This window comes from Callithrix jacchus, chromosome 16, assembly GCF_049354715.1.
Source record: "Callithrix jacchus isolate 240 chromosome 16, calJac240_pri, whole genome shotgun sequence".
NCBI lineage: Eukaryota > Metazoa > Chordata > Mammalia > Primates > Cebidae > Callithrix > Callithrix jacchus.
This window is the reverse complement of record NC_133517.1, coordinates 65,315,633-65,328,239: the sequence shown is the minus strand read 5'-3', so window position 1 is coordinate 65,328,239 and position 12,607 is coordinate 65,315,633.

The following is a 12,607-nucleotide window of genomic DNA, read 5'->3' as shown; positions in this document are numbered from 1 at the left end:
AAATCTGTTAATACTTCTGTATATGTGAATCACCTGGCAAAAAATGTTTCTATTGCGATGGGAGCTCAAATATTTATTGATGATAAATTACAAGCTAAGCTGAATGCCTTAGAACAAACTGTAACCATCTTAGGGGACAAAGTGTATAACTTACAAAATCGACTTTCACTTAGATGCTATGCTGATTATAAATATATTTGTGTTACTAATACTTCTTATAATGACACTAAATGGCAGTGGCCTCTTGTTAAGACCCATTTACAAGGAATTTGGACTCATGACAATTTATCTCTAGATGTTTTCAAGCTTCAGCAGGAAATTCATGCCATTAATTTTTCTCGTCGAAACCTGCCTGAGGATGACACAATCGCTCATGATATCGTGGACACCTTGTCTTCCTGGGTACGTGGAGTTCATCTCCCATCCTTTTCCTCTTTAATTGGTATTGGAGTGGTTTTACTCCTTCTTATAGTCCTTCTCCTGGTACTCTTTCACTTTGTATTCTCCTCCCTTAACAATTGCGGCTCAAGCTTTTTGAGTTGCATCTAAAAACAAAAGGGGGAATTGAGGGATCTGTGGGGATTGCTCCCGTGTGAGGCCCCTAGGAAATGGGCCTTGAAATGTGGTGAGCTTGAGCCCGGACACAGATCCCCAGTTGGGGGAGTCGAGCTGAGGGAAAGCAGGAACTGAGAGAGGGACTATGTTATTCTAAATAATTAACAGACATTACTTTATGGATATGAGGACTTGGGAGGCAATGTGTCCACTTTTGGCTCCTTATGGTTTATTGCTTGATTGTGTTCATTTTGGACCCTTGCTACCTTCATTGTAAAATATTAACTTAAGTATTTACACTTGGTAACTTACCATAACTTACTGGGTGTAACTGTAACTTAATTACCATAATTTACTGGACGTGACTATAACTTACTTACCTTGACCTATTGGGCGTAACCTACTTATTGGAAGTAACCTACTTACTGGACTTAACTTACTTACTGGGCATAACATAGTGGGCGTAACTTGCTTACTGTAACTTAAGTATGTTGATCTGGCGTAAACAACTTTGACTTCAGAAAAGTATATAATGAAACGTATTGCAAAAATAAAATTGCTGCTTGGACACAGCCTAAGCCAGCCCTCCAGAATCCACTTTTCTATTTTCTTTCACTTCCGCGCACTCTTTCCCTCAGGTTGAACGAGACATCTACGTTGGTGGTCTCGGGGACTCCCGCAGGTTGGTAGCCCCCCGGCAAACGTGCTGGACCTCAGCAGAAATGGTCAAAGAAGTTTTGTCTTTCTTTGTCACATGGAGAGTCATGGCGTCAGCACTGTCACTTCGACACTGTGTGGAAGTCCCATTAATGTGAAAGTCACAAAGGGCCATCTTTCACAGAAGCATGTTAGATCATATCCTCTTGGGAAGATGCCCCCAGATGATGTCTGAGTTGGCCTTGCTTGGCTTAGAGCAGGTTTCTCAGCTTCACAGTATTGACATTTTGGGTTGTGAAATTTTCTGTTGCTGGGGATTGACCGAGGACTGCAGACCCAAATCTTTGCAGGGATGGGTAGACAATGTAAATCACTACCAGTCCAATGCTGGGAAGCAATATGGAATGGCGGAGACTGTGGAGAACCACAGAGACCCAAGTCACAGCAAGACAGGCAGTTGTGACTCAGCACTGAGACTTTAGAAAGGAGTCTCCTCATTTGAATGTTTCTAAAATTGTTTTTGAAATCTGAATTTTTTGGTAAAATCTTCCAATTTTAAACTCTTGGCTCAAATTTAAAATAAAATATTTTGCGGACTAAGCAAAACAGGCTGATTTCAGGTTGAAGATGAAAGGAAGGTGCTTCCCCTTGGGTGTTTGTGGGGCTGCTCGGGAGGGCCCATGCTCCACCTTGGGGCAGGGTTGGGTGCTGTCCATGCATTTCACAGGTTCTAGTGCCAGCCATGTATTCTCTCTGCCAGGTTCTCGAAATGGTTTCCATGAACAGGGAATTCCCTCCTGCCTGAGAACTACAGGCTTTGAAGGGATTGTGGCCTGTAAAATGCAGAATTTCAGGCCAGGAGGGAGACTCATGACTTCAGTTCCATTTGAGCCCTTGTCACAAAGCCCAAGTAATTGTTCTGACACATTTTTCACTGGGCATAAATACCTCGGAAATTAATCAGCATAATAAGCAACAGCTAAGAATACCTGCCGCCCACTTTACAATGGTAAAGATCTTGTCTGCTCCTTGGCAATTACTGCACTGTATTCCTTTGTGCAACTGATAATTACGCTCCTCTTCTGGAGGGTGGGGGATAATCTTATTACCTGTAGATGTTAATAAGGTGTGCTTTCTCCCACACACTCACACTTACTCTCAGGATGTAGATGCCCACACTTTTTTATCAGCAACTAAAATAGTCACCCTGGATGAGAAACTCTTCATCCCAGAGGACTAAATTAATTAACTCACAAAGTCCAACAGTGCAGTTTAGGGAGAGAGACTCATGGTCAGTAGCAATGAAAGGACAAAACTCATCCAAATGGCGTTGATTCTGATTCGGTAAGCTTGCTGTCACACGCTGGAAGGTGACGGGCATCTGTCCTGCTCTGGGAGCAGGACACTATGTTCTGCAGGCATCACTTTGTCTGATCCTCTCCCGAGTGCTGCGAGGCACATTCTGTCATTACCATTTTATAGACTATGAAACTGAGACTCCTGGATGAAGCTGTAAAGCTTTTTCTCACGCAGCATGTAGGCTTTCCTTGACTTGTCCCCTTCTGGCTCTGCTGAATCATCTCCTACCTTGATTTCATGCTCCGGAAATGCCGAAAAGCTTAGGTTTTCTGCAGCAAACTACTTCTCGCCATCCTGCCTTTGCTTGTGCTGCCACGTAGGGCCTGGGATACCCTCCCGTGTGTTGGTTCCCCTTGCGTTACTGACTCTCACTGATACTTTATGGTTCCACTCAGTTCAAGAAGCCCTGCCTGACCCCCAACTTGGGCTGGGTCAGGGACACTGCCCTGTGCTAGTATAATGTGGACATCCTTCTCTCATTGCACCTGTCACCCCATGTTGCAATGATTTGTTTATGCAACTGTTTCCCCACTAAACTAGGGACTTGAAAGTCAGCACTGTGATGTATGTAATATATTGGTGTATGTTTATACTTACATTATACATATATAAGAGAAAACACAAGTTCAATTGATATCTGTTTAATGAAGGACTGAGCATGCAACAGTTGAACCATACCATCAAATGGCCAGTGAGTGATGGCCTGCTAGACTCAGAGAATCCTAGTCTCCTTTGCGTGAAGTAAACTCAGAACATATCTTTAGATGATGAAATGATAAAGTCTATTAGTGCTTTAGAATGGGATGTCATGGTATTATGTATTCTACCAAGATCAGCCAGGATTGCACGAAGCACAGCTTTTCCCCCAGGTCTCTTCTCAGAGGATCTGGCAGGAAACAAACATGCAGAGGGCCAAGGGGAAGTGGGAGCCAACACATGGTGGTGTGATGTGGGGGCTGCAGCACGAGCTTCAGTGCAGAGCTTCCAGACAAAGGGAGCATGCTAGGTGGGAGGGCCAAGCGATCTCCCTCTCCTAACGCAAATGTGACCACTCTCCTACTGATTGACGCCTGCCCTTGAAGTGACGGGGCAGCTCCGAGTGAGAGTAGAGGAAGCACAGCAGTCACCCTGGCTGTGTTGGAAGCTGCTTCCTGTCCCGCTGCAGGGATCGAGACACCCCTGGAGAGACCTCGCCATGCACAGAGACCCTCCCCATGGTCAACTCACACAAAGCGTTGTCTTGTATCTGACTCAGATTGCCACTGGGGCAACCATGGGAAGGGACCTTGCAAAGCTCCAACTACAGGAAGCATAACTGACTGAGGGCCTATGGCTATGCTTGGAAGTCCAAGGCAGGGTTTGCACGGAGGCCTTGTCCCCCTCATGACTGCTCCCAGCCAATGTCCCAGGGTAGGCAGGTATACAACAGTGGGAAAGGCTCCTGGGGCACACGGACTCCTCTGATGGCCACCTCCTGGATGACCTTGTCAACTTACACTCAACTATAGTCCAGGGCGTGTTCACCTCCCCTCTGCCTGTCTCTTTCACATGCAGAACTTTCCAAAGGGCTCCGCCTCTCATGGTTGCCACTTGTGTTTTCTCTCACAGGATTTCCTCTATTGAAATCTGCACACTTGATCTGGTTTGGGCATCTGTTTCTCAGAAGACCCAGATTCAGACATCACTCCCCATCTTTGAATCAGAAGCCTCAATAACAGACCTTCCCTGCTACAGTGTCTGGGCCCTGAATTGGCGAATTTGTTGGGCAAGCAGTCTTATCCCAGTGGTGGTCACACACTTACTCCTGAAAAAATTGAGGCTGCAGGTAGAGCGTGTTCAATTCATACATAAGTGGACAGGATTGCATGTAAACTTTCTATGAGTATAATTTTTTGAAAGGTAGGTATTAACATTTGAGAATAACATCCCTTGGGATGTATCAAAAATATTTGTAAAAATTTATAATTACGAAGGATATCATTATCATTTTTATCATCACAAGGTAGTGAGAAACTAATAAAAGAGGGAAGAAATAAAACAAGAAGACAGAGGAATATGTTTAATCATCTCAATTTTATAGAGAAGTAAGAGCATTTAGAAGACACGTAGAAAAGAGGGCGGGGGTTGGCATATTGAAGGGACAGTGTTCATATCAAGTAATTATATGCTAAGCTGGAACTATGGTGTAAAATATCATTACTCACCAGCACAGGGGACCATCAGCACACTCGTGAGGAGAAACACAATCATGGCAGGAGAGCAAAGGATGGGACTTAGGCAGCAGCTGGAACTCCTGGGAGAGAAGCCAGCAGAACAGGATGTGTGTGTTTTCAGAATTCACACCAAAAAACCCATGGAGCTTTGTCCCTTCTTGGTCCCATGGGCATGTAGTAAAGGAGAAAGCCCTGAACATGTTGAGCTCCCAGCTTTGCCACTAACTGAGAATGTGCCACTGAGAAGATTATGTTACCGCCTCGAAACTCAGTTTACCTGTCTGTAAAACGGAAATGTAACCATGAGCTCCCTGAAGACACAGCTGTGGTCTTCTTATTTACTGACTGATTCCACGGTCGTTTATTCCAGGCCTGCCTTATGTCAGGCGTCCAGGATCGAGGATGCAGGAGTGCAAAACACACTCCTCACCTGTGAGTTGCTCACAGACTAACGCAAAATGGAGGCAAGGAAACAAGTACCATGTTTGAGTTTTGTTAATTGAATTTTAAACAGCCCATACATTATGATATAGCAGCATTCCCAATGCACCTTCGGCATGTGGGCTGTGAACCTTTCCATCACTTGACATATAAATAAATCTGGCAACCGAATGGTGGCACTGCAGACTAGCAAACAAGGTTTTCCTGCAGCATCTCCCTCTCCCTTCCCTTCCTTGGCTTTTTAGCATTTTGAATACTTTGTTGCAGTCCTAAAAGTTCAATAGATATGCCTCGGAGGATGCTTTGGGGGCAAAGGGGCAAAGTGGGCCGAGTCCAGCAACCCTACTGCTTGTCAGCTGTATCTGCCCTCTGCTCAGATCAGCAAATACTTAATTTCAATAAGCACTTACAGGACTCCAGTCAGTCAATTATATATTTAATGGGGTGGGGTGGGGTGGGGTGGGGGAGGGAAAACACCAGAGGGATTTTTAAATAATTTTTGCCCCATTAGAATATAACTCCATAAATAATGTATATACAGTTGGTTGACTTGTGCATATTCTGCTTTTAGAACATGACTTGTGGCCGGGCGTGGTGGCTCATGCCTATAATCCCAGCACTTTGGGAGGCCGAGGCGGGTGGATCATGAGGTCAAGAGATCGAGACCATCCTGGTCACCATGGTGAAACCCCGTCTCTACTAAAAATACAAAAAATTAGCTGGGCATGGTGGCGCGTACCTGTAATCCCAGCTACTCAGGAGGCTGAGGCAGGAGAATTGCCTGAACCCAGGAGGCGGAGGTTGCAGTGAGCCAAGATCGCACCATTGCACTCCAGCCTGGATAACAAGAGCAAAACTCTGTCTCAAAAAAAAAAAAAAAAGAACAAGACTTATGCATATTCATGCTTTTAGAACATACATGAAAGTATGAATGATAACACATCTTGATCCATGCCACCCTAGTGACACACACAGGGCTGTTGGATAGGGTTGTACATGTTGTGCATTGCACAAAAGTGCTTGGCCGGGGAGGTCAACCAGATTCTGAAATACAGCCAGTGCTTGACTCTGAAGCTTGTCCTCTGCAATGCTGCAGCAACCCAAAGGAAGGAGCTCTTCTAAAATTTGTTCTCCCAGAGACCAAGCCTGCCCCATATTTCTGGTGGTCCTGCATATATACCCAGGGCCATAGTGGGTCACTCTGCATGTGAGCAAGGCTTGGTGTTAGGGAAAGTGTCCCAGAGGAGAAGACATTGTAGAATCACTACTCTATGAACTTATCCCGAGGTTGAACACAATCTCTGGTGCCTGCAAAATAAATATTTGTTGAATGAACTTTTTTTAACAACGGCAGAGTGTGACTTCCTTGAGATTCTCAGCTCAAGAATTCTTTAGTAATCTGGTCACTGTCTCATTGGCACAACACTCTGCTTAGAGTGTTTTTTGGCCACACAAATCCCTAAAGTTGGTTGGTTTTCAAGGTTAGACTGTCTCTCTGACTGTTTGGTGGAAATTCAGTTCTGAGTGATTCCTTCTCAGGCCATGAAACAAGACTGAAAATTAAGGAGGAGACATAAGAGGTCTCCAAATGCAAAGTGGTCTGCCCTGGAAACTTCTGGTTAGCAGTGGAAGGCACTTCAGAGGAGCCCAGAGGCCCCATTGAAACAACACCCACACGAATGAGGCCAATGCGAACTTGGACAATGTAGTCACTTTCTGCCACTTAGTATGTCAGGTATTTTATTGTTAAGATCACACCATGACAGGTTGCCAGCATGTCTGAACTTGGAGGGGCATTGAATCTTCTGGTCCAAGTTCTCATTACACAGATGAGATCATTGAGGCTCAGAGCCTGGCAAATCATCGCAAGAATGTCCCACTTCCCAGGCCTCCTGGCTCCCAGTCCAGTGTCATTATCGTAATGACAGACCCATCTGTGAGGTTACTGTGAAGACTGAAATGCATTCATCTTTGTGAGGCACTTCCAACACTACCTGACATTGGGAAGTCACTCAAAAGCACTATGTATTACAGGAGTGGCACCCAGCTCTGAGTTAAAGGCTCAGTCAGCAGTAGCAGGTACAGTGAAGGCCTTTGTGCTGTTCCCTCATTTCCTGTAAGAGTGGAAGCCCCTGTCTGGTGAATGAAGAAGAGTGATCAGTTTTGCACAGTGGATCTTTGTTTTTCTTTTGTGACACATGTTTCAGGGATACATTCCCCTGAGTCATTCTGTGGCTCAGATAAGATGGCCAGAGGGTCATGTTCCACTTTTACTTCCTTGAATATTGTTGCTTGAATGCAAATGAGCCAAAGTGACTTTATTAGGAACATAACTTTTGACTCTGCTCTGATGTATTTTTGCAATAAGTTATAAGGAGGTATAATTGGGGGGTTCCTAGGTAATGGGCAGAGTTTCAGTAGGGGAAGATCAAAAGTCCTGGAGGTGGACAGAGGCGTGATTGCACGTCAGGGTGAATGCAGCTAATGCTCCTCAACCGTGCACTTAAAAGCGGCTAACATGATCAATATTATCTGTATTTTACCACAACTTTTTTAAAAGTAATAAACTTCATGGCCTTATTCCTTTAAACACGACATTTCATGGATTGGCTCATTCTTTGGGTCAGGTGTTCCACTGAGCATGCCCCACTTGCTGTCTTGTGACAACCCTCTAAGACACTGGCCATCAAGATGCCTCACTTTGTACACCAGGAACCCGGGGCTCAGAGAGGGCGACTCACTTGCCAGGTGGCCCTTTCCCAGAAGGGGGCGCTCTAGCAATGACCAGACCCAGGTGGGCCAGTCCGACTTGTCCTGGCTCCATGCAAGGTCCTTTGAGACAAACTAAGCAGCCCAGTGATGATTCACTGCATAACACAATTATCAGTAGTACTCGCCTAGGAGGTCCCTTAGGGTGGCCAGCTTCTTGCTGGGGTGTGGTGAAACACAGCAGGTGACAGTTCCTCCCCAGCTGAGCGCCAAGAAAGGGAAATCAGCGCCAGCCAGAGGTGCCAGTTAGAAGCACGTGGTCATCCCCAGGCAACAGTGAGGATGACCTGAATCCGGGGTACATGCACACTAGGGTATTTGGGTGGGATAGCTCAGGGCTGCTGCTGAAATAATCGAGTATCCTCCTGTTGGCCAAGCCAGGTGCCCTTGGCTGTGTCTACCTGGAGGAAAGACCTCCTTCTCCTAATTTGCCCAAGGAAGCCTCTGGGGCTGTGTTGGCCTCACGGGTCAGTGCTGTCCTGTGGGCCTGAGAAGGTTCTCTGAGTCTCGCCTTAGTCTGCATGCCAGTTTTGGCGTTCCAGCTCCCCAAGCCATCTCCCAGTGGCCGGTCTCATGGCAGCGCAGCCAGTGCCTGAGCCAAAGGCCTTGCTGGGCAGACAGACCTGGGCTGGGGTCAGGAAGTTCAGGCTCTGCCTTTCGCTTGTCAAGTACTCTGTGCCAGGTACTGAAGGTGTCTGGAACTCATTTTCCTGGGCAGCGAAATGTCTAAATCATGTTTTCTCATCAGGGAATCATAAGGGTTAAATGTGGTGAGTCTTACAAAGGGAGAACACCATGTCTAGCAGGTGCTAAGTGCTCAGGGAGTATGGCCCCTAATGAATGCCGGTAGAGTTTCCACACCAGGCGCCCTGGGTAGGGTCACTGGCCTGCACAGGCTTGTAGGATCCTCACTGATGTGAAGTGGTGGATTTTTCCCCCAGGTAAATTCACCAGGTGCTGTCTGTCTGGCATTGCATATTTTCGTGGACAGGCTGAGTGATTTGGGTTTCCAGCTATATCCTGGAGCAACATCCAGGTCTCAGACAACCCTAAGAACATCCATCCCCCTCCCACCTTATCCTCCATTCATTTATCTCTTCATTTCCCCTCCATTCTTCTCTCTCTTCCTCTCCCTTTCCCTCTGTCCCTCCCTCCCACCTTCCCTCTCTCCTTCCTTTTTCTTCCTTCATCCATCTCTCCCTCTTTTCTTCCCTACCTTCCTTCCTCCTACCCTTTCTCCTCCTTCCTTCTCCCATTCATTTCCCTTCCTCTTTTCCTCTATACCTCCCTCTCCCCACTTCCTTTTCTCCCTCCCTCCTTCTCTTCTCCCACTCATTTCCCTCCCTCTCTTGCTCTCTTTCTACCTCCCTCCCTCCCTCCCCTGCTCTCTGTCTCCCCAACCATGAGGAAGAACAAGTGCCTACCGTGAAGGATCCACTGGAGTGTACTGGATGAACGATGCTCGGCTGTGAACAGGTGCAGACTGCGTCCTTTATACCCCAAGGAAAGACCCTTAGCCATGTGATGCGTCTCCCCACTCCTCACATCAAAAAGGCAGCCTTTCATGAATGCTGGCAGGTGGGCTGCCTGTTCCAACCATCATAATACTATAGCTTGGAACAGGTGAAGGCTCCATATTAAGAGGCCCCATCTTCAGCCTCAGAGGAGACCCAGGCTCTAATTAGAGAACAATGGGTCCCCTGTTCTACACCACCTCACCTCAAAGGCTTAGAGGCCCATGGATTATGTCTCAGGGTCATCATGGGAACTCTCGGGGGATGAAAGACTGATGAAAGTCATGTGGGCTCTCCTGCAGGATAAAGGGCTGGCTTTGTCTGCTCTAGTTAATTCTTTCGCAAGAGGATCTCTAGGGTGATTCTTCTTATATGCTCCCTCAGACCTGGGAATTTGATGCCTCCTTCTTTTAGGGCTTTTCTGCCCAAGCTGTAGGGTAGGGTGAGGTGGGGCTTCATAGTCAGACACCCTAGGTTCCCCTGCCATTCCCCTGCCAGCCCAGTTATGAAGTATCGCTGTGGCCTTGAGCTAGGCACTGTTCAGCTTTAGCTTCCACATCTGTTAAATGGGCTTAATTCTACTAGGATTGTGAGGATGAGGAAAGCCATGTACAGTGTGTGGTATGAGGGCTCATTAAGGCCTAGTTCTTTTTGTCGCTTCTTCACATCCCCTTGTGAACTATTTTCTTTCCGGATTTTAACAAGGAGAACTGGCATTTATTAAGTGTGTATAATGTACCACAAACATTTTATAGAATTTTGCCCTCATCATCCCTGCAGCAGCTCTACCACTGCTGCTTTCATAATCCTAGGAGCAACAATGAATTAGCTCTATTTGACAGAGGAGAAAAAAAGGGTATCATTGAGGTTGAGGCAATTGTAGAAGCTCACCTGTGATGGCAGCATTCTGGGATGCAGGTTAGCCTGTGAACCCTCTGAGTTGCTCACTCTATGGCCACCTCCTGCAGAAGCAGGACTCCTCAGACGATTAAATCAAGGCACACTTGAGCCTCTATGGAAGAACCCATGGAAAGGCTTCTTCAGATAATAGTTACTCTCGTGCACTGAGGCTTGTGTTTGTAGCTCATTAACTACTGTTCAGCATCTCATGTGATTTGAGGAGTGAAGATACATGGTCTGTAATCCTTTCTCATTAGCACAGAAGACCCACCATCTCTAAATTGACTAAGCCCAGGGGCATCTGTGGCTCAGTGTAGCAAAATCCACCTTCTCAGCATCTCAAGAGCATAGCTGAGATTGTTACTATGCCTGAGCAATGCTAAGACCTAACAATCTGCATAGGTATTTTGTTTGAGACGTATCATGGGGTTTTGAGAAGGACCATTTTCTGCCCATAACTTACAATGGAGTCACTTAATCTTAGTACTGTTGGCATTTGGTCCAAATTATTCTTTTTTTGTAGGAGTTGTCCCAGGCATTGCAACTCATGCAATCTACTCAACACATGCCAGTAGTACTCCCTCCCTTGTGAAAACCAAAAATGTCTGCAGACATTGCCAAGTGTCCCCCAGGGGCCAAATCACCCCTGACTGAAAACCACTGACCTTCAATATCCCTGGAACCTTGGCCTTTTACCATTCTGTTGGTGGAGCAATGTGAGAGTGAAGCTTTCACAAGAACCCAGACATAAGAGGAAAAAGTCTGTTTTAAATGAGAGTTTAAAATTGTAGATTTCATTATGATGTCAACTAAATGTCTCCTTCACACAAACCCACAGCACAAGTGCACCTGTGCAGAAATCGGGAGCCACACACACACACAAACATGTAGAACCGCGCACGGGGGACAAGAAACAAACACAATCTTTCTCCTCCTCCCCCCGTTCCCTCTCCTCCTCCCCTTCCCCTTCTTCCTTTCCCTCTCTTTCATCTTTTTTCTCTCCCTCTCTTCTTCTCTCTGTCCCTCTCTTTCTGTCTTCTGACAGCTTAGCTGGTCTTCTGGACACAAACAAAATATACGGAAATGCACCTGCACCTTGCTACCTGGAAGAATGCCGTTTAATGACTTTATGCATGTAACCACAATCTCTTTCATCAGCACAGATACAGTAACTGTTTCATTTCTTTTACTTAATCTGTTAACCACTGGTGGCCACATACGCACAACTTAGTAGTACCTCCAGATCAGCAGCACCCCCAGAGGCTTCCTCATTGCCCTAGCTATCCCCTAAATCAGGACACATTCAGCTCAGAAGGGGTCAACCTCCCATGAACTCCAGGAGACCAGCTGGACTCCACACAGTCATCAGCCACTCCTGGGTCCTGTTTTCCTCCTGCCATTGCTGCTGTTTTGGCTGATGGTGAGATTGTAGAAAACTGGCCCCAGGGAGTCCACAGAGCCTTTGTCCTTGACACTAGGTCAGATCCCTGCCTACGCCTCATAGGTATTCCACATGTGAGCTTCTTAAAGGTTATAGTCCTCTCAGTCATTATTTCCAATGTATGGGGTAACTGGGTCTACATGGGTTTCCCCACAAGTGAATAGCCCCGGTCTTGGGCCCAAGTCATCCATCCATTCTTCACCTTCCTTGATGATAAGTTACTCTTTGGGGAACCTTGGGGATCCTTCCCTGCCAAAGGTCCTTAATTAGTATCTGTGCAAGGATTGAATCAAATTAACCCATACTTAATGAGTTGGCTTGGTTCCTATCCAGGTAGAAGCCCCTTTGCCTCCCAGAAAATTAGCTGTATCCTCTTCGTCTATGCAAAAGGCATGACGACATATATTTATGAGCTTGACATTTGCATAACTCGGAAAGTCTTTCAAGTGTTCTGGAAAGTAAAAAGAAATCTTTCTGCATAAGACTAGAAAGAGGAATGTCTGGCAGCTCCTCTCTCCGATGTCCAGGTTCTACCTCCCCAGGCACCTGTAGTTTACAGGCAGTGCCAGGCACTCAGGGGTTTCCCAATAAAAGAAACTGCTTTACACTTCAATCATGAACCGAAAGTGACTTTCCTCACCCAAGGGCAGCCATAGATCACAAAAGGGTAAAAAAACCTCTCTCTGCCTGGCCGAGCTCTAAGGCAAGAAAGAGGAGAAGGAGCACCAGGCACATCAGGAGGAAAGGGGTCTGTGTAG